This window comes from Lissotriton helveticus, chromosome 3_1 (assembly GCF_964261635.1).
Source record: "Lissotriton helveticus chromosome 3_1, aLisHel1.1, whole genome shotgun sequence".
Taxonomy (NCBI): Eukaryota; Metazoa; Chordata; class Amphibia; order Caudata; family Salamandridae; genus Lissotriton; species Lissotriton helveticus.
In genome coordinates, this window is record NC_136061.1 from 1,201,409,663 (window position 1) to 1,201,435,253 (window position 25,591).

At 48.4% G+C, this 25,591-nt stretch overlaps 1 protein-coding gene across 2 annotated transcripts in view; it reads left to right on the forward strand.

The window, feature by feature from the left end:
* The first annotated feature begins 5,205 nt into the window (after positions 1–5,205).
* The window catches only part of LOC144823379 (uncharacterized), a 49,472-nt gene continuing 29,086 nt past the window's right edge, over positions 5,206–25,591 (forward strand). The window contains exon 1 of one of the 2 annotated variants that reach the window (XM_078681841.1): positions 5,206–5,338. The gene's annotated coding sequence lies outside the window, so the exon portion shown is untranslated. The remainder of the gene's footprint in view (positions 5,339–25,591) is intronic. The other variant, XR_013608781.1, reaches the window with a different exon arrangement.

The window sequence follows — 25,591 nt, forward strand, 5'->3', positions numbered from 1 at the left end:
CCAGGCACACACACCACCAGCCGTCAGTGCACGCTTCCACCAGGCACACACCACCAGCCGTCAGTGCACACTTTCACCAGGCACACACACTACCAGCCGTCACACACTACCAACCGTCAGTGCAGGCTTCCACCAGGCACATGCCACCAGCCGTCAGTGCACATGTTCACCAGGCACACACACCACCAGCCTTCGGTGCACGCTTTAGCCGGGCACACACACCACCAGCCGTCAGTGCACGCTTCCACCGAGCACACACACACCACCAGCCGTCAGTGCACGCTTCCACCAGGCACACACACCACAAGCCGTCAGTGCACACTTTCACCAGGCACACACACCACCAGCCTTCAGTGCATGCTTTCACCAGGCACACACACAAAACCCGCCATTGGTGCATGCTTTCACCGGGCACACACCACCAGCCGTCAGTGAACACTTTCATCAGGCACACACACACCACCAGCCGACAGCGCATGCTTCCACCAGGCACACACACCACCAGCTGCCAGTGCACGCTTCCACCAGGCACACACACCACCAGCCGTCAGTGCCACTTTCACCGGGCACACACACCACCAGCCGTCAGTGCACACTTTCACCAGGCACACACACCACCAGTCGTCAGTGCATGCTTTCACCAGGCACACACACCACCAGCCATCAGTGCACACTTACACCAGGCACACACACTACCAGCCGTCACACACTACCAGCCGTCAGTGCACGCTTCCACCAGGCATACACCACCAGCCGTCAGTGCACGCTTTTACCAGGCACACACACCCCACCAGCTGTCGGTGCACGCTTTCATCGGGGACACACACCACCAGCAGTCAGTGCACACTTTCACCAGGCACACACATCACCAGCCATCAGTGCACGCTTTCACCAGGCACACACTACCAGCCATCACACACTAACAGCCATCAGTGCACGCTTGCACCAGGCACACACACCCCACCAGCCGTCGGTGCACGCTTTTACCAGGCACATTCGCCACCAGCCGTCACTGCACACTTTCACCAGGCTCACACACCACCAGCCGTCAGTGCACGCTTTCACCAGGCACACACACTACCAGCCATCACACACTAACAGCCATCAGTGCACGCTTGCACCAGGCACACACACCCCACCAGCCGTCGGTGCACGCTTTTACCAGGCACATTCGCCACCAGCCGTCAGTGCACACTTTCACCAGGAACACACACCACCAGCCGTCAGTGCACACTTTCACCAGGCACACACACACACACTACCAACCGTCAGTGCACGCTTCCACCAGGCACACACACACACTACCAGCCATCAGTGCACGCTTCCACCAGGCACACACACCACCAGCCGTCAGTGCACGCTTCCACCGGGCATACACACCACCAGCAGTCAGTGCATGCTTTCACCGGCCATGCACACCACCAGCCGTCAGTGCACAATTTCACCGGGCACACACTCCACCAGGCATCAGTGCACGCTTCCACCAGGCACACACACCACCAGCCGTCAGTGCACGCTTCCACCAGGCACACACCACCAGCCGTCAGTGCACACTTTCACCAGGCACACACACTACCAGCCGTCACACACTACCAACCGTCAGTGCAGGCTTCCACCAGGCACATGCCACCAGCCGTCAGTGCACATGTTCACCAGGCACACACACCACCAGCCTTCGGTGCACGCTTTAGCCGGGCACACACACCACCAGCCGTCAGTGCACGCTTCCACCGAGCACACACACACCACCAGCCGTCAGTGCACGCTTCCACCAGGCACACACACCACAAGCCGTCAGTGCACACTTTCACCAGGCACACACACCACCAGCCTTCAGTGCATGCTTTCACCAGGCACACACACAAAACCCGCCATTGGTGCATGCTTTCACCGGGCACACACCACCAGCCGTCAGTGAAAACTTTCATCAGGCACACACACACCACCAGCCGACAGCGCATGCTTCCACCAGGCACACACACCACCAGCTGCCAGTGCACGCTTCCACCAGGCACACACACCACCAGCCGTCAGTGCCACTTTCACCGGGCACACACACCACCAGCCGTCAGTGCACACTTTCACCAGGCACACACACCACCAGTCGTCAGTGCATGCTTTCACCAGGCACACACACCACCAGCCATCAGTGCATGCTTCCACCAGGCACACACACCACCAGCCATCAGTGCACACTTACACCAGGCACACACACCCCACCAGCTGTCGGTGCACGCTTTTACCGGGCACATGCACCACCAGCCGTCAGTGCACGCTTTCACCAGGCACACACACCACCAGCCGTCAGTGCACGCTTCCATAAGGCATACACACCACCAGCCGTCAGTGCACGCTTCCACCAGGCACACACACCACCAGCCGTCAGTGCACGCTTCCACCAGGCACACACACCACGAGCCGTCAGTGCAATCTTCCACTGGGCACACACAACACCAGCAGTCAGTGCACACTTTCACCGGGCACACACACCACCAGCCGTCAGTGCACAATTTCACCGGGCACACACTCCACCAGCCATCAGTGCACGCTTCTACCAGGCACACACACCACCAGCCATCGGTGCAAGCTTCCACCAGGCACACACACCACCAGCCATCAGTGCACGCTTCCACCAGGCACTCACACCACCAGCCGTCAGTGGACGCTTCCACCAGGCACACACCACTAGCCATCAGTTTACACTTCCATCAGGCACACAACCCACCAGCCGTCAGTGCACCCTTTCACCAGGCAGACACACTACCAGCCGCCACACACTACCAGGGTCGGTGCATTCTTCCACCAGGCACCCACCACCAGCCATCAGTGCACGCTTTCACCAGGCACACACACACCACCAGCCGTCAGTGCACCCTTTCACCAGGCAGACACACTACCAGGGTCAGTGCATTCTCCCACCAGGCACCCACCACCAGCCATCAGTGCACGCTTTCACCAGGCACACACACACCACCAGCCGTCAGTGCACCCTTTCACCAGGCACACACACCACCAGCCGTCAGTTCACGCTTCCACCAGCTACACACACCACCAACCGTCAGTGCACGCTTCCACCAGGCACACACACCACCAGCCGTCAGTGCGCGCTTCCACTAGGCACACACATTACCAGCCATCAGTGCACGCTTCCACCAGGCACACACACACCACGTCAGTGCACGCTTTCCCCGGGCACACAGACTACCAGCCATCAGTGCACGCTTTCACCAGGCACACACACCAACAGCCATCAGTGCACGCTTTCACAAGGCACACACACCACCAGCCGTCAGTGCAGCAGGCAGGCTCTTCTCAGAGTTTCTTGATAAATATGTGTTCGATGCCTGGGAGGGAGTGGGTCGAGTTTCCTTAAACCATGCTGAGTATGCAGGTGCAGTGCATTAACTCCTTTGTGAGTGAGTCATGCTGCCTGGGGCTCACTCACTCCACACTTGTAATTTGCGCCTACACCAGGCTTTTGCTCATGTGCATAGTTCGGCGCATGCGCACAGCTAAGCAGCCCCCACACCCCCGGGAATGACTGCTTTCTACAACCAGAATGGAAACAACATTCAGAGCAATGAAAACAAGTTAATTTGATGCAAAGAACTGTTAACAAAAACCATGTCCAGCTATTGTAGATCTGGCAACTTAAACAAAAAAGCAACAAAAAACAAATAAGCATTGGCATAGCCAATAGGTCTCGCTTTTTGGACGCTATAAGTATTTAGTTATGCAGCAGAATATCCTTGGTGCAACAACACCAACTGTTGCATGGTTAAGCACTTATAAGGTCCCAAAAGCGAGGCCTATTGGCTATGCCAATGCTTATTTTTCTTTTTTCTGGTGGAGGATACTGTGCTGTCAATAACATAGGAAAACATAGCAGGAACATAATATAACCTTAGACCTCATGATACATACATGCCAATAGACCCGATTCAGGCGGGAGACTCTTGGGGGGATATGTACAAGGAAGTGGCGGAGAGTGTCGTTAGCATTCCTGGCTCGACGACATCCTCCACCACTTCTGAAATGCAATGCTGCACCTTATTTACAAGAAAGTGGGTAGGCGTTGCGTTTCCCCCTGCAATGGCGCTAAGTTAATCAGCTTAGCGCCAATGCAAGCACCCTTGCACCAGAGTGCAAGGGTGTCTGTGTGCAAGGGAGGGTTGTTTATGTGTAAAAAGGTGTCCCTTCCTGCCTATAAGCAATCCTAGAAATGCAGTTTTGTAACTTCTATGTGTGCTGCTTCATGCAGCAGACATGAAAGTGACAAAATGGCATTTTTTTAAAAAGTTTGTTTATGTGCAGGATGGGACACCTTCCTACACATAAACAAACAATGGCATTTTGCTTTTTTCATCCGTGCTGCACAAGGCAGCACACATGGAAAAAGCAAAACCGAGGAGAAATAAAGCATTTCTCCTCGTTTCGCCATCTTAAGACCAGTTTTTTCCTGGTCTTAATTTTGGCGGTGCCTCCTATGTACGGCAGCCTTGTACAAGGGGGCAGCGCCAAAATGAATGGGTGCTGCGGTGGAACGCCCACTGCAACACCCACTGCCCACCCCTTTCACGCTAATCATAGCATGAAAGGGGGCCTTATGTACAAGGAGGCGTTAATGCTGCCTTGTACATATCGCTAGGCCCCTATCGCCGCTGGAACGTCACAAAAAGTAACGTTCTAGTGGCGATAGGGGCTTGTAGATATACCCCTTGTTTTTCTAATTCAAAAATGGCTTTATTTTGGCAGTCAGTCGTCTTACATTGCCTCTCATTCAATAGAAGTCAACAAAGGAAATACACTCTCCCGACTGTGTTTGTCAAAATCTCCCAGTTTCCTCTTCTAAAATGTTGCAATGTAGGAATACAAAATAACACATTATAAAACACTACAAAACAAAATATAAAACACACAGCATAACATTTAATTGAATGACATCGCATAAAGTAGCAAAACGTAACAGAAATTAACACAACATAGTTTCAGAAAGAAACAGAACAGATCAACATCGCATAAAGAAACGTATTATTTAAGAGACAAAGCACAGCCGAACAGTCAGTCATATCTCAGTGCTTTAAGGTACTTTTAGCGTGAGACAAACAGCTGAGTCACTGACAGTCTCCCCGCCCCACACTTTCACAATCCGAGGACAGAGTCCAGAAACAAATATCTTACAGCTCGAAAATTTACAGGAAGCGGTGTAAGTTTAAGTTTCCACGAAGGGCGGAGAAATGAAACCGAAAGCTTATTGCTTTTTTTTCATAGGCAGGCGAACCTCGTCGAACAGCAGACCCTCTCGCTGCAGCAGCTCCCACGGTCTCCACAACTGAAGGTGAGTGGATTTTAAATATTGTTTTAGCTCCTAAAAGTCATAATAACCCCAATCCGCTTCGCCATAGCGAGGCTCCCGGCTTGTCGGCGCGTTAATGACACTTGTGTGAGCTTGCGTCTATCACGTCTTAAAAACACCTCTGCCCAATGCAGATAGCTACTCAATTTCCTCTTTGCTCCTGAGGCAAAATATGTTGGGGGATAGGGAGCGGGAGGTGGTGGTAGTTTTGCCTCTTGGTCGGTTTTTTACCGGTACAAAATAAGTACAATTACCCAAAGCCCGTATTTTTAGCCCTTCTCCGTAGGTACTTCAAACGAAAAATATAATCAGAAAGCACTTTAAAATGCGCTCTACACCTGCGATAACGACCTCTTAAAGAAAACAAAGGCAGAAAAGTCGTGTTACAAATGAATACATACGACTTTGTTTAAAGTTGTATTTAGTGTCATGTCCGGGTCCTTGCACGCTCTTAAAACAACTACAATTAGCCGATATGTTTCTCTTACAAAGTGGCAACCGCGGTGGGGGGATAGTCGGTGCTTGAAATGGAGAAATGGAAGTTCAGGTGCCCTGTACCAGAGTACCTGCTTGTTTCTGAGAAGTGTCTGTACTCAGCGTCTGTACTCTTGAGAAGTGCTGGTACTCTCCCTCTCAAAATAAAAAGGTGCAGGTGCCTCATACCGTACAGTACCGGCCCATTGAAAGCACTGAAGATAGTATAAAAACGTATTAAAATAACATTGGTTCTATTGCAGTGGGACAACTGTCCCTGCATGCAGGGCCGGTCCTAGAACTCCTGGGGCCCCGGGCGAAAGAGAAGATGTGAGGCCCCTCTAATTTGCATATATCTTCCAGTCGCAGCCGGCATGACTCGCGGGTGGAGGATCTCGCGGGAGTTCGGAAGGGGGGGTGGAGAACAGGAAGCAGGCAGCCTCCCTCCCCTCCCTAAGCCAATCATAATGCTGCAATGGCAACGTTGTGATTGATCAGGACGCCGACCAGCCAGGCGCCTATGGGGAGGCCATTTTCCCCATGTAGGCAAAGGCCAGAGTGCACATGACTGGTTTGGCCGAACAGTCAGTGCCCTTAGCAGTTGGCAAGGTAATCCTCTCTAAAACAGACCCGCCCGCCCCCAACGAAACACTTGTGCTTTCTCGCAGTGCTAGAAGCAGAAACATAAAATGGTCGTTTTAGCATTTTGTGTTTCTGCTTTTGCGAGAAAGTAGTGGGGCGTCGCTCCTCCGCCCTAGTGAAGGAGCCGCCCTTGGTAACATCACAAGAAGTGACATCATAGAAAGTGACATCGCAGGACTATTGATCTTATTTGGTATCCCTGAAGAGACCTAACGTGGATATCAGTAACATGGACAAAAAGATAAATATACAAATGAAATAAGTCCATATATTTTAAAATTGTTAAATGGATTACATTTGTCTCATTAGATGGAAAAGCTAGGTGCAGGTCTCACAAAGATGTATATTATTGATCACCGGAGTTTCATGACATTTTTGTTGTTGCCGAAAATTCCTGGAGACCAGGAAGGAGGCAGCAAGTGCTTTTAGAAATAATATATTCGCAAACATGACCCAAAGTCAGCGCTCAATGCGATCTCACCGTTTGCACCGCCCTAGAGCCTCCCTGCTCAAGGGTCCTGTGACCTCAATGACAGAGTCACTGTTGCTCTAGGGTGTGCTGCTTCGTAGGCCTGCCCAAAACACTTGCGGTGGGCTTCAATAGGGATTGTGGTAGACAGGCCTTCAAGGTTAACCCACACTTGCCACTGCTAGGGTTCACCTGCTGGTGCTAAGACACCAGGGCTTCTAAAGTCGTGCGGGTCCTTCCAAGGTCTAGCATGGAAATGTGCTCCCTCAGGTAGATTGGTCTGGTGGACTGGTCATGAAGGCTGAACCTGGCTCCCCAGTTCCAAATTCGGCAGCTCTGACCATAGTGCCACATCCTCTCTCCACTGAACACCATACTACCCCACTGAGAGAAACTCGCACTGCCTTCAACTACAACCCAATTGTGCCCCGCTACTAACACCTAGAGGCGACTCATTTCAAATTACGCACTAGACAAGAGCAATATGCTGCCTAAAAAAAAAAGTGACAACATTCTGGAAAAAGCAAACACTCATAAGGAATGTAAGATTAATTAAAGCATGTGAAATGTAAGCAGGAACAACATGGTTACCTTAACGCTTTAGCACTTATTCAGAAATGAATGAGTGCTTTTGCATGAAAAGTTAAGGCCATGACTACAGGGCCGGAACGGACCTGCTTCAATGCCCATTGAATATATCCTTACAAAACAAAAGCAATATGGTTTAAAAAGATCACATTTGTGAACACAGAGCAGCGGTATGCACTTTATTTTCCAGTCCGCCCATCAAGGAGGTATTGCAGTACATCCAGAAATGGTACACTTCCCCACCTGGGGAAAACAATGCTGTTTAGAGAAAGACAAGAAAACAAAAGTAGCGCTTCACTGGTAAACTCTGTGTAGTGGCACTAATGTGTTTTGGGTGTGAATAAAATCAATCTGGCCCCTTTTCGACCCACTCTGTCTTGCTTTAGTTATATTTTACAGTTTGAATTTTGTATTTTTCTCTTTCCCAAGGCTGCACTTTGGAAGTGAAAAATTTCACAAAAAAGATGACCTTTCCAGCAAAAAAGTTTTTCTTTTTTGGATTCATTTCACAGGGGAACAAATAAAGGAAAGGAAAAGAAAGAGGGAGTAGTGGCTACAAGGCGCTGGGAAGGGGGCCCCCACACCCTGACCTTGCAGATTTCTATAGTGCTTAGAGGCCCAGGGAAAGGGGGGCCCCACACCTGGACCTTGCAGCTTGTTCTAGTGCTTCGAGGCCCAGGGAAAGGGGGCCCCCTCCCCTGGGCCTGAAGCAGTAACAAGGCCTTTCTTAAAACACTGCCCCAGCACCAGTTTCTCTGGCTGCTCCCTCCTCCCCTCACCCACTGCTCCTTACCTGTGTCCGGCTGGTCCTGGAAACAAAGGGGCCTTCTGTCACCTAGCAACAAAATGCAGACAGGGATTGGCAGGTACTTAAGAGAGGTGTTGCCTCGCCCCTGACACTCTGAGCCCAAATTGCTGGCCCTGCCGCTTTGACTTCCCCACTCTGTTTGTCCCTCCCCCCCCCACCCCTGCACCCCCAGGAATGCCACCACGCGGTCGTCGACACCAGACATCTCTGATGTGTATTGTAATGTGTGGGGAGGGGGCCCTGGTGGAGCAGGGGGGCCCCCTGCCTCTCACCTGAGCGTGAGGCCCTGGGCGGCTGCCCATACTGCCCATGCCTAGCGCCGGCCCTGCCTGCATGCCCCTGGGCACTCCCTGTCACAAAAGTAAGCAGCACGGATTGGAAAGCGGGCAGTCAGGCATTGGGCATTGCCTAAGGGTCACCTGTGAGCTGGTTAGGTCTCACTACAAATGCAGCAGAGCTGCTTCGCTAGCGAAGACTCTATTGCTGTGGCTTTGGTGCGCGAAGGGAGACAAGAGGTGGTACGCGCGGACAGGAGATGTGCACTCTGTGCGTGTGCACATCTCCTGTCCCCGGAGGCTGCCATCACGCGCATCGCGCACTTTCAGTTACCCTCCCTCCGCCAGCCAGCTTGTCTCAGGGACGGTGGTGGATCCTTTCTCATCGTCCACAATGACAGGCAAAAGCATTATTTTCACGCGCTTGTATCTTTTCCCCCGTGTGCTTGTCGAGTGCGATTTCGGCCGTAGCGACCTTCTTTTAATAGTCTAGTAATGGTCTATAAGAACAGGTAAGCATGTGATTGCTGAATATTTACACCTCTTAAACATCTCACCCCAGTATGTAATCCGTGTGTCCTTCAAAATGAAGACGGCACCGTTCAGCGACTGACTATGAAAAACAAAAGTGATACTAAATAGTGTGTACAGGAACTAGATCCAAAGTGAAAGCACTGACGAACCCTTGAAGACCAAAACTGCAGTTGAAAGGTGGATTGTATTGCATCCTTGAGGCTGCAGACAGAAGCTGGAGTTGGAAGAGAACACCCTATACGCTTTATCAGAGACTCATTACCATAATAATCCTGCTCTATTGAGCATAGTATTTCGTATCGGGTAACCGTCAAGTATTATCATAAAATTAGGAATATGTACCAAATTAGAGTTTTTCAAAACCATATTTTTTTTTTGTTAGGAGCTCTGCCAACCGGTCCACAGAGCGTTACAGTCTTCCCTGCCAGGCCACTGTAATGTAGGGCCAGTATCATAGGCAGACAGGCCCTGAGGGGGTAGTTTAAGCAGCGTCGCTAGGCCAGTATTGATCTGTCTGCTGTAGACGTTTTCTTGTTTTAATAGTCTGCAAAGACTGGAGCATAATATTGAAAGAGGATTCTTCATACAATAATAAAAACACCCATATTCCTTCTTAACATGGGTTTTCTGCCTTTGTTTAATTTTAACTATTATTTAGGGGCATTAAAGCAGTTTAAAGACCCACATTTGACACTGCTTTTACCTTACATTAACTGTTTAAAGTACATATTGTTCAGAGAAAATATCTGCTTTGGTTAATTTTCTTCATTTTTGTACTGGCCAGGACATTAAAATACCGGTAATGCAGTAAAACGACCAGGTAGCAAACATAGCCAGATCAGGAATTGTGGCCTGTGGGCCGCCACTTCATTTCACCTAGCTCGTCCAGCCAAAATATAGTGCTTCTATTTTTCCACCAATGTTTGTGATGCTATGAGCTTTAAAATACATAATTTATCAAACATTTCTTTAAAAATGAGCCCAATGACACTAGCCAAATGCTGTTTCAAGAACAAGTGTGATCCAGGAATGTGGACCACTTTTTGGGGGTGCCCGGACCGAAATGTGATCCCAATCCGACGCTGAAAGTATTGCATAAACTTTTCATTCACCTAACACTTTAACTATTCACTTATATTCAAATGCCTCATATATGTTGCATCCCCATTACAGGATGACTACTAGCCTGTCATTGCTTATTTTCCCTTTTTTCTTCACAGCCTGTTAAATAAAGACCTCCTTTCCACTATTTACCCGGCCGCTGTAAAAAATGTACATCATCTCTACTGTTTAGCCTGTGTGCGGCTAAACAGCGTAGATTATGTACTATTTGCCAGCCTTTGGTTAAAATGACAGGGATTATGTACGGTTTGGCCGGTGGCTGAGTAAGTAGCTACTTCCTTTATTAAAAGTGATGGTTTTAAACTTTAGAGCTGTTCTTTCCCTGTGCCCTAAAAACAATGCCATTAGCGAGGCTAGCTAGTAGAATGTTATTATAATTGGAAAAACATGAAAGAATTAGTCCAGTAAATCAAACATGCAAGGTTTTTGTACAGCGCACATTCTGAAGTTCCATATTTTGAAGGTGCTTTCATATGTTATAATTAAGGAAAAGGAGTCTTTTTAAATAAAAAAATTGCTTAGGATCACACAATTTGGCCAAACGGGGAAAGCAGGATTGATCCCAGGCTTTCTGCTATCTAAATAGTGCATGTCAGCCACTTAATAAGTAACGTTCTCTCACCTTTTTTTTTAATTCAAAGCTTAATGCTTTGTTTTGAATTCTTTTCGAACCAAGTTAGTGTGTGGGTGGCAGTCAGAAGCCACATGCAAGCTTGGCTTGTTTTGGGCTTGAGGGTCCAAGGGGATCTCGAGCTTTCAGTGGCTTGCCCACATTTACTTTTTATTATTAATGATTTAATTATCATGCCTTCAAGCTGACAAATTCATTTTTTTTTAAAAAAATTTATTTGGCAAACAAGTCACAAGCAAAAAGACATTATAACAAAAAAATAGCATATCATAGTTTAGAGTGATATCAGGGATAGCATCAGTATACTAATCCATCCAGTATTCTTTAAATGTTACAGCTTCAGCCTAACAAAAAGACATTTATAAAGAAAAAGAAAGAGAAAAAACAAGAAAACAAAAAAAAAAAAAAAAAAAAAAAACAAGTAAGTTCATCTCATAACACTTTAACGTTTATACAAAATTAGCCCAAATCCTTTCCATTCTATCTACAGATTTTCGGCTCCTGTTCTTAGCAAGAGCCTTTTCCATAGTATATATTTCATGTAACAACATTAACCACTCAGTCCTATTAGGTGGATTCGGTGAGATCCAAGATCTAGCTACTACCAATCTAGCACAGGAAATCGCTATGTCTAACCAACTTAGATTATTTTTGCCCCTCTCATGTATAGAAAGTAAAACCATAGGTGTAGTAAGTGGAGAACTAATCAGTTGTTTTTGATATAAAGTAATTTCTATTTCTCGCCAGAATAGTTTCAGTGCCGGACAGGAATAGATCATATGAATAAGATCTGCTGCCACCAGATCACACTTAGGGCATTTGGTACGCTCATTATTTTGTGACCATTTAGCAATTTTCTGGGGAGTATGATAAAGTTGACTGACCGTCCTGTATAGTTGAAGCTTTAGACTCGAAGAATGAATAGTCTTATTAAGAATTGTAAAAGCATTTGAGATATTCTGTGGTGTCACATTACTTCCTAATTCCAGCGTCCATTTTTGAGACAGTCGAGGACAATCATCCAAGTTATGCTGAATTAAATGTTTGTATCCTGTACTAATTAGTGATTTCTCTTTAGAGCTATACAAAAATTCCCAAATGTCCGAACTAATATTTTTTTTCAAATTCATTTTCCGTATAAAGTAATCCCTTACTTGCAAATATTTGAGTATCATTTCACTTGGTAGCGAATATATTAATTGTAAAGTCGAAAACTGAAGAAAGCCCTCAGGGCCATATAGGTCTCCCAATCTCTTAATACCATAGCTGGCCCACTCTCTCCCGACTTTATCATTAAAAATACCAGGTAACCCTGGGTTGTCCCATAATGGTAAGTCTGAGTGAAAAAAGGAAGTATCACAAAATTTCATAACTAAATTAAAAATCACTACCAGGTCCCTTGCGGTCTTGAATTTGACTCGTTTGAAAAAATTTGGGTCTTGTATTCTTGTTAAAAATTGAGATGAGTTTATGCCTAGCATAAATTGATGAAAAAAAAAGGTTTTATTCTTATTTAATAAGCTCCTAAAGCGTCCTATAAAAGATGCAAAATAATATGACTTGAAATCCGGAAAATCCAATCCTCCCTTCTCTAGGGGTAACTTTAGTATCGCCATAGACCTCCTAGGTTTTTTGTAGCTCCAGATAAAGCTGCTGCATATTCCTTCTAGCTTCTTAAAAAATATATTATTGACTCGAAGGGGAATAGAACGAAAAAAATATAAAAATTTGGGCAAAATATTCATTTTTATCAAATTAATTCTTCCCAGATTATTCAATGGAATTTTGTGCCATTTTTTAAGCATCGATGTAACCTGTTTAAGTAAAGGTTCATAGTTCAGTTTGATTATTTCATTTATTTTAGAAGATATGGTCACCCCTAAGTAAACGGCCGAATTACATAGCCCAGTAACTGATTGGTTAGTTTGATAGTTCATGATAGTTTGGGTTTTATTAAAGTTTAATTTATAGCCGGAAATGTCTCCAAATTTTTTCGCTTCATCTGTAATTCCTGATAAGGCATCTATTACATTGGTGGTAAATATAGCTAAATCATCTGCATATGCAGTAATTTTGAGAGTTTTATGTTCATGTTCTACCGGTGTTATCTTCTCTTGATTCTGCAGGGCATTTATGAAAGGCTCCATAGAGAGGGCAAAGAGCAGGGGTGAAAGTGGACACCCCTGTCGAGTCCCCCTTAATATTGTGAAAGTTGATGAAAGTACCCCCGCATAGCTAATTTTAGCGTTAGGATCCCTGTATATGGCCTGTATACCTCTAAGGAAGCGATCTTTGAACCCATACTGCATTAAGACTTTCCACAAATAATCCCACCCCACTCGGTCAAACGCTTTTTCTGCGTCCAGTAAAATCATACCGAGTGGGGTGAGATTAGTTGCCGCTATGTCGAATGCCGTAATCGCCATATTAACGTGGGCTGTAGTATCCCTTCCAGCTATGAAACCATGCTGTTGATCATTGACTAACTGCGGCATAAGAGATGCCAATCGGATTGACATTAGTTTAGAGTAGGCCTTAGCATCAGTATTTATTAAAGAAATAGGCCGATATGATCCACATTCCATTGGAGGTTTGTGTTTTTTTTTAAAAAACATAATTTTCGCCGTTTTCCAGGATTCCAGGGCCTTGCCAGATGTGCCTATTGAGTTCACAACTAAGCAGGAAAGAGGGAGTAATTCTTCGGCACAGATTTTATACAATTCAATGGGGATCGTGTCCTCCCCTGCCGCTTTATTAGAAGGGAGTGAGAACACAGCTAAACGTAGTTCCTCTATTGTATAGTTCTGTTCCAGATTATCTAATATCTCCTGATCTAAAAAGTGTCTTGCAGGGAGATTATCATTTAAGTAAGATTGAATCTGCTCTGGACTAGCCCTAATCTCTGGAGTGTATAATTCTTCATAGTAAGAAACAAATTGCTCCATTATATCTACTGGCTGTGTATATATAATACCATTGGGGCCTTTTATAGATTTAATTAATGTTGAAGCTCGGTCTTCGGCTACCTTATATGCCAGAAGCTTTCCTATTTGATCCCCGGATTCATATTGTGAAATTTTATATTTAAGTATCTTGCAGCTGTTTTTTTCCCTAAAAGAACTTTTCATGTCTGTGCGTATGTTCATAAGTTTATTTTCCAGAAATGATATATCTATGCTATTCCGATCCCCATCTCTAAGCCTGTCGGCCAATAGTTTTTCGATATGTAAAATATTATCTGTCATTAGCTTTGTTTCTTTTTTCCTTGTTACATTTTGTTTAAATATATATTGTTGAGAGGGGCGTGGCTAGCAGCCGATCATGGCGGCAGCATAAGGGACAAGCTCCGCGGCTGAAGCAGTCTCTTCGTCGATCCGCCACACTATCCGTCACTTTTGCGAGCCCCTCAGGCGGGTGCCAGAGCCCAGGACCGGGCGGTGTGAGCAGCGACAAGCGGCAACAAGATCCGACGTCTGCTGCCGGAGATACGTCGGAGCCTCGGAGCGGCCTGCAGCGATCTCCTGAGCCGGGACCTCCCCTGGTCGTGGCCCCAGCAGGAAGTGAGTGCTGACCGGGAGTCTTAGACCGGAAGTGCCCGCGAAGTGCCGGAGCTGGCGGACTAGGTGCGAGCTGAGGGGTCGGAGGTGAGGACCCGTGCAGATCGGGGGAGCGGTGCCTGGTGGTGCGCTCTCTGATGCCCCGACTGTCTCTGCGGTCGTTACTGGAGGCGCCGGGAGCACGGGAGACGGGGACGGAGACGGGGACGGAGGGGACATCCGCCATCTTCCTGCCTGCAGTGATAGCTGAGCGCCCGGTGCTGCACGGGCGCCTCTCGCCTTCCGGACTGAGCCTCTGGGGCCTGATAATCGAGGTGCTCACCTAAGCGAGTGTCTGTACCGCTCTGCATATCCTGGAGCGTAGGGGCGCAAGGAGCGCGACGCTTCGCGGTATGGGGGGGAAAGGCCCCAAGGGCGGCGTCCTGCAGACCCGCATTGACCGCTATACCTCAGACAAACACACTGTCTCCCCAATGGGGAAGGAGCTGGGTGGAAAGGCGGCCGACACCCCGGGAGAAAAAAAAAAAGCGACTTTGGACGATGTCATGCTCGCCCTGGCCCAATTACAAACGACTGTTGGCGCCATATCCACGGATGTCTCCCTACTCAGAGCAGACCTCCACAAAATGTCGGAGAAAGTTAAGGACATGGAGGTGGTCACAAAATCTCTTGTGGAGGACGTATCGGAACTCCAGCGGGAGATGGGGAGGATGGCGCAGGACAATAGAGTGCTCCGAGAGAAGCTGGATGAGCAGGAGGGGCGCTCGAGGCGCAACAACATCCGCCTTATAGGAGTGCCGGAGTCGGAGGGCATACAGGCCATGGATCTTTTTGTAGAAGGCCTGATCACGGAGGAACTGAAGCCAAAGGGACTGTCAAAATTTTTCTTAGTGGAACGGGCCCATCGGGTCCCGGGGGGGCAACCGAAGCCGGGGGCTCCCCCTCGACCCATAGTGGCACGTTTGTTCAATTTCCGAGACCGGGACGCGGTCTTACAGGCGGCCAGAACCTCCCCTCCTCTCAAAATCCAAAACGCTACTGTCGCCATCTTCCCCGATTACACTGCGGAGGTTGCACGTCGACGACGGACGTTCTTTGAGGTGAAGAAGGAATTAAGATCCAGGGAGCTGCCGTATTCAATGCTCTTTCCTGCGAGACTACGGGTGGTGGCGGAGAACAAAACGTGGTTCTTCGACAACCCTGAGAGCGTTCTGGAGTGGCTGGAGGGTTGGAGACCGGGACAGAGTCACAGACGGGCGAACCGTCCCAAAAAAGATCGAACTGGAGGCCACCGCCAGGACTCCCAGGCCTCGGGAGGTGGACCAGACGCCGGTGATTCGTTGGGAGCAGAAGGCGGACGGGAGGACATCGAGGAACAATGAACATTTGACGGTTATTTTTGCCGAGGAGACTTTGACGCTGTGTAAGCGCTTCCCGCCATTGGACACTGGGTGATGGGCCTCCGAGGGTGTGAATGAGAGACTGCCGGCGGCGGAGAGTCCCTCACCCTAACGCGCAAGTACACTGTTTTGGGGATGGGATATGCACTCTGCTCAGTTGGGGGGGCGGGCAGTTTTGAGTCCGTGCAGCAGGGGGGCAGGGAGGGGGGGGGAACGGGTGTTGGGTAAGTTTGCATCACGGGTCTTCTTGGGCCTGCAGGTTTTTGTTTTAAGCACACATAGGTCCATAGGTATGTTTCACTCCACTGAGGAATTCTGGTCTATTCGGGACACTGTGAGAAACTGTTTTTCCTATGGCTGTGACAGATAATCGCACCGCACCGAGCCCTTTACTTGTCATGTCATGGAACGTTAGAGGTCTCGGGGATAAGATTAAGAGGGGGTTGGTGCTGCAGGGGATTAGGAGACAGGGCCCTGCTCTCACTCTCCTACAGGAGACACACTTGACCGGGGCAGCCACGAAGGCCCTAGATAGGAGGGGGTATCACATGGTAGTGCACGCTGAGTTTACCTCGGGGTCCCGTGGCACGGGTATCCTGCTGAAAAAATCGTCCCAGTTTATTGTAAAGTCCACAGCGACCGATACCCATGGCCGCTTCGCTGCAGTTCATGGTCAGTGGGAGGGAAAACTGTTCAATGTAGTCTCTGTGTACATCCCACCAGCATTACACTCTGAGGCATTGCCAGATCTTGGTACATTCTTACTGACTCTCCCTGAAGGGGACCTACTCATAGGGGGGGATTTTAACATGGCACTCACGGACACCATGGACCGGTTCCCCGCGCGCACACACAGGGACGGGCCCAGTAGGCTACAAACCTTTTTAGATGCACAGGGGTTGGTGGACATATGGCGCACGCTACACCCTAATCAGCGACAATACTTGTACTATTCGGCCACACATAACAGCCTTTCTAGGATAGATTATTTCTTCGCCTTGACCAACGGGCGTCTTACTGTAGACGAAACGACTATTCAACCCCGGGGCGTCTCGGATCACTCACCACTTACCTTGACAATCGCTACCATGAACACGAAACAGCGGAGGGTATTTCCGATCTTCCCTGGTTATCTTAAAGTTCCCCAGATCACCAAAGAACTGAAGAAGGTTACGAGGCTCTACTTCGAGGAAAACCGATCCTCAGTGGACTCTCCCTCTACATTGTGGGAAGCGTACAAAACCGTATTTAGGGGTCAGGCCATCGCCGTGATTGCGAATCACAAAAAGACTCACAGACGCGAGGTCCTGGAGTTGGAGTTGGGCCTCGAGAGGGCCAACACCGCCCATATGGCGAGCCCCTCGGAGGACACACTTCATGATCTCCAGGTCCATCAGCGCCGCCTCACTGATCACATGAAGAGGATTACGGTGTCGGACATTGCGGCAACGCAACACAGGGTCTACGACATCGGGGACAAAGCCAGCAAACTTTTGGCGTGGCTGGACAAGAGGCATGGGGGGGGGAGGAACATCCTCCAACTTACTGACCCGAGTGGCAACGTCCACACCCGCCCCGGCGAGATAGTGGAACTCCTCGCGGATTATTTTGCTGGGGTGTACACCCCTGAGAATGTGGTGGAGGAGGGTGAGGTTCGGGTCGCACTTGAGCACGTCCCCCTGCCGGAATTGACGGCAGAGACGTCAAACGACTTAGAAGCGCCTCTAACGGTGGAAGAGATCCAGCAAGCTATCGGTGCCCTTCATCCGGGTAAGGCTATGGGCCCCAATGGGATCCCCATTGAATGGTTTAAAACTATGACTGAGGCCCTGAGCACGCCCCTACTTACTATGTACGAAGAATCTAGAGTGAAGGGTAGACTGCCACCGGATCAGCGGATGGCATCCATTGTTGCAATCCCGAAGCCAGGTAAACCCCCCAGCGACTGCTCGTCGTATAGACCTATTTCCCTGCTTAACCCGGAGGCCAAGGTTATTGCTAAGGTATTGGCGGGCAGGCTCCTGCCGTGCTTACCTCACGTGATCCACCCGGACCAATCCGGCTTCATGCCACATCGTAGTACTGCCTTAAATCTCCGCAGGGTACATGGGGTAATGGCACGAACTCCTCTACTACGGGAACCGGCCGCGATCCTTTCATTGGACGCCAAGATGGCGTTCGACATGGTGGAGTGGGAATATCTCTTTGCAGTGCTCGCACGCATGGGTTTTGGCCCGGTGTTCATCTCCTGGATACGTATGCTATACAGGGACCCCACAGCCAAAGTGGTGGCGAACGGTCACATTTCCAGGACTATCTCCCTGGGCCGTGGCACGAGGCAGGGATGCCCGCTTTCACCCCTCCTTTTCGCTTTGGTTTTGGAACCATTGGCAGTTACGATTCGCACCACGCAACTCCTGAAAGGTATTCAGTGGGCCCCACACTGGGAGGATAGAGTGTCCCTCTACGCGGACGATATGCTTATCTACCTTACAGATCTAGGGGTCAGCCTTCCTAACCTCCTGGCCCTCTGTACTGCACATGGGCGAGTCTCGGGCTACACCATCAACTGGGCGAAGTCTATAATTTTCGAACTACGGGGACCACTCCCGCCACTCCCGGACTTCTGTCCGTTGGCACTAGCGCACACGTCCTTCAAGTATCTGGGGATTCACATTACCCGGGACGAGGCGGAGTTCGCACGGCTGAACCTGCAGCCCCCCTTACTCCGCCTCCGTAGTGATGTGCAACATTGGAAAGGACTCCCCTTAACGTTACTAGGAAGGGCAGCACTCTTCAAAATGATGGCGCTGCCACGCTTCCTGTATGTCCTTGAAAATGCTCCGTATTTGGTACCGGATGGCTTCCTCCAGAAGGTAACGGCACAAATCTCAGGCCTGCTCTGGGGCAGCCAACCGGCCCGAATCTCTCACGCAAAGTTGAACAGGGGATGGTACGATGGTGGCATCGCGCTACCCAACGTACAGTTGTACTACTGGGCGGCCCAGCTGAAAATCCTTAACCAGTGGATACACGCCCCGCAAGATGACCCGGCGTTTAAGGCAGACAGGGAACAACTGGGTACGAACAGTTTGCTGACCCCACTGTACCACCGAGGTGTAGCGGCAAAGCTGACTGGGCCTACGAAACACACAGTGCGTCTCTGGTATAAGGCACTGGCAAAGTTGAAATGGGGTGGAATCATCACTAAACTTACACCTCTATGGGACGCGAAGGCATTGGGCCACTTGCGGCGCTATAAGGGCTTCACGCAGTGGGATAATATCGGCATCTCCACAGTGGGTGACATGTGGACTGGGGAAGGAATAATCTCCTTTGCAACCCTGCAGGAGCAATATGACCTAAGGGGAACGGAACTCTACAGATACACCCAGATTAGGCATGCACTGCTAGCGGCGATCCCGTCTGACACGTCCCCACCCGAATCCTCCCCACTAGAAGACCGTCTGCTCACAGACTACTTGCAAGAGGGGGCGACTTCAATGACGTACCGTAAATTGGTGAACAACATGCCTGACCCGCTGGGTAAACTGAAGGACAAATGGGTGTTGGAGGTGGGCGATCTAGATGAAACCGAGTGGAACGCAGCCATGGCATCCCCACGTGAAGCGGGCGTATCCTCCAAATTCCGCCTGATACAGTTAAAAATCCTACACCGGGTTTACTACACTCGCACGACATTACACAAACTGCACAGGGCTGAACATCCTTACTGTCTCAGAGGTTGCGGGGCGGAAGGCTCGTTCATACACACGATCTGGGAATGTCCGCTGATGGTTAGTTACTGGCAAAGAGTATTGCGCACCATGGCCCAAACACTTCACACCACACTTGCTCTGGACCCACGTATGTGTTTGCTGAATGTCTGGGGGCCGACTGACCTCGCCTTTTACGCGAGAACTTGGGCAACGGTGGGGTTGGTGACGGCGAAGCGCGACATAGCGCAGAAATGGGGGTCGGCTGAACCTCCCACACTGGCTCAGTGGATCCGCAACATGGATATGCTCATGCTGACTGAGAGGGCGGTTTATAAACTGAGGGGTAACCCGCGTAAGTGGAACGGGGTGTGGCGAACCTGGAACTCCTACAGGGGGGACATATGTGACCCATTAGAAGAGGATGATCTCGAGGGATCGGAGAACGAGGAGGAACACTGATTGACAGTGAGGATGATTACTGGTGTTGTACACGGGTGGGGGTTGGAATGCTTCAGGGAGGGCGGAGTGGAGGGGTGAAATGAGGCGGGGGGCAACGAAACACATGTTAGGTCCCTCTATGGATAGACTGGGATGCAGGATACTGGAGATGCTGATTCACCTACTTGCTGAACTATGTGTGCAGTTTTTATTGTTTAAGTTGTTTCTATGCAAATCACGTTCGATACACAAAACAAAAAGCAAACTGTATTTTTGGGATATGTATATCTTCCTTGTCACCATGTCACCTGAATTGCAATAATTTCACTTGAACCTCGAAGGGCCAATACGCCTTGTGAACTTTTCCGTTTCTTATGTTCTCTATAGGGACCCTGCAACTGTATGTGACCACGTGACTACTGAAGTTATCTGTACTATTTGTGTTTTGCACCAAAAAAAATAAAAATAAAAAATAAAAATATATATATATATATATATTGTTGAGCTATTCCTCTAATAAAGGCCTTACAGGCATCCCAAACTGAGAGTATACTAACAGAATCTTTGTTATATGTAATAAACTCCTTTATCTGTTCTTTAAGCAGGGTTACAAAGACCTCATCAGAGAGTAGGTATCTTGGGAAAGTAAAAGAGCGCCCTTCTTTTATGCCTAAGGCTAAATCAAATGTAAATATTATGGGATTATGGTCCGATGAAATTTTTGGCATGACCTTCATATCTCCCCTACTCAATAATTCGTCTGAGGCCCAAGCTAAGTCAATCCTAGAGCAGAGTTTATGGGGAGATGAATAGTATGTATATCCAGGTAAAGCTGGGTATAGGCTACGCCAAATGTCTTTTATATTATGAATTTTAGCTAGTTCCAGTATTGCTGCTCTGGTTTTACGCATACGTAGTCCTACTCCCTTTTTAGTTGTGTCCTGTTGATAATTCAATACACAATTAAAATCTCCCATTAAAATAAGCTCTCCTGACCAAGATAATAATTCAATGTTCAACCAATCAAATAACCGTGGCTCATCTTTGTTGGAGCCATACACTGAGCAAAAAACATATAGGGTACCCTCCAATCGTATTTGCATTATTGCCCACCGCCCTCCCTTATCTGCTGCCGTTTTAATGACCTCCCCTTGCCAATATCTTTTCTTTAAGATAGCCACCCCTCTTATTGGTGCATTTAAAGTCGTGCAAATCACCATTTCGTAGCCACATGCAAGCTTGGCTTGTTTTGGGCTTGAGGGTCCAAGGGGATCTCGAGCTTTCAGTGGCTTGCCCACATTTACTTTTTATTATTAATGATTTAATTATCATGCCTTCAAGCTGACAAATTCAATAAGCAATAAATAAATATCCTAGATTCTTTGTAGCACCTAGAGGCTATTCAGTTGTTTCTGGTGTGAGATGGGAAACAGGCATTACAGTGCGGCTGTAACCACAAGAGTATCCTTACCATACATGCGTTACAACGCATGCACTGTTACCACGCTTAGCCATTACCACACATATTTTTACAATGCATATGCCTTTAACATGCATGCCTTTACAATGAATTAACGCTGTAAAGTTAGAAATAGTAAAGACATATATGTTGCACTGGTGGTAAGGGCATATGCTGGTAACAGTGGTAAAGGCACCGGCGTGGTCAAGGAAAGTGGCGTTGTTAGAGGAAACTGAGCAACCCTTCTGCTTCCTCTTGACGACCTCTGCCGCATCGCGCCACATAAGAGCAGCCTTGTCGTTCTGTCGAGGTAAGTGGGATTGGGCCTCGGGCGGAGGAGGGGGGCACAGATTTAGTGCTTTAGACTGGGGTGGTTTTATTTTTGAAAAGTTCTTCGGATGTGGAGGCCCGGGGAGCAGGGGTAAACTTTTAGTGCTCAGGACAATGGTTGGGTAACAAGGGCTGGAGGCCGAGGCAGTGCAACAGGGACCCGTTTGCGGGCTGGGGTCAGGGAAAACTTTTACAACGCATAGGCCTATAACATATATGCCTTTACAATAAAATTAAAGGCATGTGTTTTAAAGGCATATTCGTTAAAGGCATATTCTTTATAAAAAATGTGTGGTTAAGGTTATGCGTGCTAAAGGCATTCATGTTGTAACACATGTGTGGTAAAGGTATGCATTGCAACAGAATGTGTTGTACCGTCATTCATTTGTGTGAGATTGGTAGGTACATATTTTAATTTTCCATGCCTCCCGTATATATTACTGTGCAGTTAGATAACGTTTAAAACACATACAAACACAGGTTAATGTTTAAATACTTAAACAGTGTTAAACCGTTTACAGAAGTTTGTTGTGTGTTATGTTGTGTGTTATGTTTAAAATTTAACAGCTCAAACCAATTTTGAAATAGTTCTAATAGTGACTGTAGGAAAGTAGGATCTGCTTTGCTGGCTTCATTATATTTTACTGACTAGTCTGATTGGTATCCTGCTAATCAGGACCCCAGTCTCTGCTTCCTCCCTAAATTGGACATGGTGAGTACTTAGGGACACCCTAGGTTGGTTACTGATGTACATTGGTAAGTCCCTAGTATATGGTACTAAAGGTATCCAGGGCATGTTTTATGCCACCCATGGGAGATCATTCAAATTGTGACCACAGGCCTGCCAGACGAGAGATATAGTTTTGCTTATATCTGAGGCCACTGCACTTAAAACCTATAATGCACCCCTAAGACAGGCCTTTCAATCCTGAAGGCTGGGTGCTTGGCTCTAAGTATGAGGGTGCCACTGCATGAGCAAGACACCACTACAACCTACGGAGCCCATTCTCCAGGTTGTAAGTGCTTCAGCTATTACGATACATAGAGTGACCAAGCGCATTACACAATGGCTATCTCTAAGCTGGCTATAACGAACCCTGTCATGTTTAGTATCAAATATGTTGGAATCATACCCCAAAGCAGTGAACAGTGTGGGGGTATGATTCCATGCACTGAAAGGCTCCTACCGGAGGCCCTCAATGCTCCCGGTACCAGTCTCCTAGACCTGGACAGCAACCTATGCCTGCTGCCGACCAGAGACTTGATTCTGCCCTCCTGCTGCTGAGCGAAGCTCGAACAGGGGAAGGCAGTACAATTGGGTTTCCTGTCACATGGATGTGTAACCACCTCCCAGACAGGACTTAGTGTATTGGGACTGGGTGGGGGTGTTTTTCAGTACCAGTAGACTGCTTTGAAGGGCACATTTGGAGCTCTCCTTGCATACTCCAGTTGGAAGCAGCTCAGGGAGTTGTTGGCTCCCACTCTGGCGTGAAACTGGACAAAGGAGAAGGGGGGTATCCTCCCCACTGTCCAGCCCCTCCTGTGGGAGGGACCCCTAAATCACCTCAACCCTTTCCTTAGGGTACTTAAGGGCTTACCTGTGGCTGGCTCCTTAGATTCATCGTGGGACAAGATTCATATCCGAAACCACTTCATCTTCAAACATCTGGGCACTCTGGACTTCACTTTGGCAACTGAGACTGCAACTGGGAAGACTCCTGCTGCTCCTGGTCTCGTCGTTCTGCCAGTCTTCTGCATTGTCTGTGCATGTGCTCCATACAGGTTCTTCTTCAGGCCTGTGGACATCCTAGACACTCGAAGGAATCTCCCTTGAAGTGAAGGAGTCACTTCCCTGCATCTGCAGGTACTGCAACAAAGATGACCGGTCTGCAGTTCCTGAGCTTCTATGGACTCCAAAAGGCTCAGCAACACTATTGGTGGTTCTGCAACTCCTTTGGGCCTGCATTGTCTCCATAGCAAGTTTGAAGCCAGTATCCCTCATCGGAACCTCTGGAGCAGTACCCCTGTGCACCGCATTGACTTGCCGTTGCCAAGGCTTGTTGACTCTCTTCACCAGAGATCTTCTGGCTTCAAGAAGCTCCAGCCTCAAGCATCTCCTGCAGCCAAGATCTTCACTTGCACTGCATCCTCTGCACCGTGGGCCTTCCTTCTTTGGTGAGCTGCTCGAGGCCCCCCTGCGAATCCTTTGCCTTTGGCCCATGGGATCTCTTGACGATCTTTCTTTGGCTCCAGTGGGCTCCCCTGCTTGCTCTGGGCCTACTCTGACATACCTGCTCGTCGTGAGTCACTTGAACTTTGCTGATCCAGACACCACATCTTTTTCGACTACTACATTGGTTGCCGTTGCCAAGGCTTGTTGGTGCCCCAGCTGGACACTGACCCCCTGGCTCTTGACATCTGATGTGGGACAGCTTGTGAGTAGCTCCTGGTCTTCCACATCATCGCCTGATCCGCACAGGTTGCAACCTCCATGGCACCGTGAACTCTCCTGCATCCCCCCCATCGGTGGGCATTCGTCTTCCATGCCTCCTGGTCACTCCTGAATGGCATAGATTCTGTCTTCTCTGCTTGCAGGTATCTCTCATCTTGAATCCAATTTTGGGTTCCACGGACTCTTTAGCCTTCTTCGCCAGCAGCATCTACACTGAAGTCCTCCATTGTGGTCAAACGGCCGTTTCCGATGTCACTTCGCACCTATGCACCTGGCTTCTCTGGTGTAGGTATCCTAGTTCCTTGGGTATCCACAGGTGGAGTGACTCTCCAACCTTCCATCTTCCACGAGGTTTCTTCAGGGTCCACTGGGATGGGTCCTTCTACTTTAAAATTGAAGCTGCGACTTACCCATTGATTTGTATTGAACACACAGTCGTGTTCCCACGCTGCACACAGCCTCCGTGGGGTTCTTGGGTACTTACCTTGGGTGGTTCCTTTGGTCCCCGGCTCTTCTACATCTTCTGGGTGCAGTCCTGACTTAAGTTTTGGCTCACATTCCACTATTTTAGTATATGGTTTGGTCTCCCTCTGGAGACCACTGTGTATTTGTGATACTTACATTTTCTATTATCAAAGTATTGTGTGTATTGTGGTTATATCTCCGGGTAGGAGATATTGCAATGTGTTAGTCAGTGCTTATAATAAATACAAACTACACTGTGTGTTTTTTTTTCACTTAACCTTCACCATAAGATTAAGTTCTGGTAAAACAAGCTGCCTTACACTCTTTCTGGGCTAAGACTGTAGGCTTCTCTCCACAGCTCTCACTTAGAGAGCTTTCTAAGGTTGTCTAATACCACTAAAATCACCATTAGGGTTGTCTGGATTAGTGCTAGGTGTTACACTTACATAAGTGTTCACCATATACTAAGCCAGCCTCCTACAGTGACGTCTCTAGCGGGGGCCCTATGGGGCCCGTGCCCCAAACCCATTAGCTCTGCAACTCCCCCACCACTTGTGCCCACCACCAAAGCTGTTGAATGTCACAGAAAAAGGAGACACGACAATTTGCCACAATTATTATTATAGCTGACCACTTCTCACTGCAAAGAAGCAATTGTCTTCAGAAATGCACAATCCTACATGTTTATTCAAAATGATGAAGTATGATTTTGTATGTGTGTGTATATAGATATATACATCACTATGCGTATTTATAAATAATATATATGCATGCAGACACATACGCACACTGTTCACGATTGCCCCTTTGGAAGTAGCCCAACCAGTTTTATCTGTGGCCTATTGTCTGCCCCACTTTTTAAAACACCTCTA